We start from the raw sequence: 3,510 nt of genomic DNA, 5'->3' as shown, positions 1-3,510 counted from the left end.
AGGCCGGGCTGAGGGCCCCCCCCCCCCCCCCCCCCGAGTGCACAAATTTTTGTGCACCGGGCCTCTAGCACATGTAAATAACAGCAGTAATTGTGAGGCTTATTATGGACTAGCAACTGTGATAAGTTTATGGCATACATCATTTCATTTAATCTTGACAACAGCTCTACAACAGTAGAGCATGCCAGTGTAGCACACAGGTTCTAGAAGTTTTTTTGATTTGGGTTCAAATGCCAGTTCTGCGACTCTTGTGAGGTCCCTTAAACTTCTCTGTGCTTCCATTTCTTCATGGCTAACGTGGGAGTGATCATAGTCACCACATCTTTGGGTTGTTGCAGGGATTGAATGAGGTAATATATGCGACACGCTTACCTCAATGCCTGGCCCATAGAAAGCGTCCCATAAATGCCAGCTGCTGCTTTTTCATGTGTGTCTGGGGGACATTTGAAGTCGTGCAGCACCAAACTGTGCATCCAGCACAGAGGGAGGTTGCGTTCCCCAGGCTGTCCCTGCCCCTGTGCACATGCTTAGAATTCAGAAGCAGACAGTACACCTGGTCCTCCAAGTGGCCACGTTCGTTTTATGGTCCGGGCACAGTGAACCCATGTTCTATTTTCCTCTTCCTCCAAAATAGCCGTCTCTGCTCCCTGAAGAGGCCCTGGATGATTATAGTTCCTTAAATGCCCTGAAATTCTCAGGAGAAAGGCTTTTTTTTTTTTTTTTAAAGCAGAGCTTGGAGCTAGAAGACAAAAGGTTAAATTCTCTAAAGCTACAACAATGTAACTCATTTCCTGTTTTTCTCAACTGTCTAGACACAGATCTCATAAGCATTAGCCATGAATCCCACCATCAGGTTAAAAATAGAAGGTTTAAATATGAAATGTGGTGAAGGAAAGATTGTAGGTTTCTACCTTCATCCACAAAATGACTACTTTGAAACCTAATTTTTTTTGTCTTTGTTGGTAGCTTTTCCAGAAATGCTGGGAAGCTATATTCCAATGGCAGGAAGAAAGGGCCTTTTTTCTTTAGAATACATTTGCCCCTTGGTCGTTAACGCAGTTTTCCCCCTAGATTTTAAAAGCCACTTGAAAACATGTATTATATTAGCTTCTCTTGACAAGGAATGTGATCACACTTCAAAATTTTCAGGTTATTGCTCAGACCAACATTTAGTCCCAAATAAATTTGTGCGACAAAAAATGCATGTAGACTTGACATGTTTACTTTGTCTATCTTTTGCTTCCGTAAAGTTGTCTGATATTTTCTTTTGAGCATATAATTTTTTGGGGAAAACACATTTTTAAAAGGTCCCTTAACAATCCATGGGCAGTGTTACACAGGGTGAGGATATACTATGCTGAGTTTCCCAAGCTTATGGGACCACAGAGGTCTTTCATCATGATGGGCTCATTAACACCTCCCAGGAAAGTAGTCCACGGAATACCAGTTTAGGAAATGTGAATTGGATACCACGATGATTTTTATTTCTGGTTTGAGAATTACATGGAGACGAGGAGACAGGTTGAGCACCTCTTGCAAACTTCCAGGCAAAAAATGCTGAGGGCTCTTGTTGGGGAGAAAGCAGTGGAGAAGGAGAGGAGGGGGCCGATCAGGAGGAGATTTAAAAGTAGAATTGATGGGCTACATGTGTTTCAATCATGAGTCTGTGTTTCATTGAATCTAAGATGCCATGGATTGTAAGATGCAGTCTGAATTCAAACACTGAAAGTGAAAAGAGGCCTGGCCGGCATGGCTCAGTGGTTGAGCATCAACCTATGAACCAGGAGGTCACGGTTCGATCCCTGATCAGGGCATATGCCCGGGTTGTAGGCTCCGTGTGGGGTGTGCAGGAGACAGCCGATCAATGATTCTCTCTCATCATTGATGTTTCTATCTCTCTCTCTCCCTTCATCTCTCTGAAATCAATTTAAAAAATTATATATATAAATGTGTGAGAAGAATGTTCATCTTAGAATTGATACCTAATTCTGTCTACCTAATTTCACTTGAACCTTCTCCCCCTCCCCTATGAGAACAGTGAACAGGAGCGCTTAGCGTGAAAAAGAGAAGCATGGTTTTGGTATCTGAAATCCTAATTGATGCACAAATAAGGATTAGCGAACATGTCTTTTTTATGCTTCTCAAGTTGAACTCTAGCTGTTCTTGATTAAAGGACACGTTTAGGAGCTATTGATATGGCTGGGAACTTTATAAGAGCCACTCCATTGAACAAAATGCTACCCAGATGTGATGATGTCATTCATGAGGCCATAGTCATGCTTAGCTTGGGGGAGGCCAAAATCTGTTTATTTAATAAAAATGGATGTTTTGAATGCTGGTGCTAGGGGACCTGGCCGGGTGCTTCCCTTTCCAGGATCTTTCTTGGGATTCTAGAGAGAGATTGGCTTTCACAGGCAGATGGAGCTATTACCCGTGTTTTCTTTCCCCTGTGATAGGCCAGCAAGCCTGTAATTACACAGTACCAGCGTCCCTTGTTTGGGAGCTGGGATAGATGGTTATATAAACACAGAGAGCAGGCACAGCTGGCCCAGGCTACACTTTGAGGACCTGAAATTCCTTTTTGGAGGGTATGGCATCCAAGGAGCAGGACACAGCTTTCTGCAGAAGAGCGGGCTGTGGTGTTGAAGGACCAACACGCCAGGATGGGCCCCAGTGGCACCGGCCAACGAGCTCACATCTGCATGCCCAGGACCTCGTGATGAGTTTCTGTCCTTTCTAATTGTGACAGGAGTGAAGAATTCATGCAAATGTTTTAAAAAAGCTTGGAGCCAGGCTTTTGGGTTGCAAGTTATTTTAGGACTACATTTTATCGGTTGCTGTTTTGGAAAAAGTACTTTCGCCTTCGCATTCCCGGAAGTGCCCAGCAAAATTGGCCACTCTTAACCCCTACGCTCCACAGACTCTGGATGTAGACAGGCTAATTTTGAATCCCTCTGCTACTGTGCCAACTTCCTTCTTCTGTAACTTGGGAATAAGAACTAGTACACTTTCATAGGATTGTTGGGTTAATCAAGCACAGTGCCTACCTATTCGATATAAAAGTAACAATAATAACTACAATATTGAACACTAACACGTGTCCTATTTCTTCTGCACCAGGCACTGTTTCATATAAAATAGCTCATTTAATCCAACCAACCATCCTATGAGGCAGTGCTAGTATTATTCCCATTTTACAGATGAGAAAATTGAAACACAGAAAAGTCTATTCGATATCAGTTAAGTATTATTATGTCTCTGCTGAAACTCATGTATACCTGATTATAGAATATGAAAATTAATTGGCTTATATACCTGCCTCTTCCTCATAAATATATGGGTTTCTTAAATATGATGGCTCTAACTAGCTTACTGGGAAATCTCAGTTTGGGGTGTAAGCATGAAAAAGAAAATTTTTTTCAGTATTGGCTCCCAATCTTACATGGCTCTTCCTGTGGCTTCCATGGGAACGGCTTTCTTGATGACCTTCAGGTCAAATTCTGCAGCAGC

The sequence above is a fragment of the Myotis brandtii genome, unplaced genomic scaffold, assembly GCF_000412655.1.
Source record: "Myotis brandtii unplaced genomic scaffold, ASM41265v1 scaffold896, whole genome shotgun sequence".
Lineage (NCBI taxonomy): Eukaryota > Metazoa > Chordata > Mammalia > Chiroptera > Vespertilionidae > Myotis > Myotis brandtii.
The sequence above is the reverse complement of the archived record's forward strand: the minus strand, read 5'-3'. Positions refer to the sequence as shown.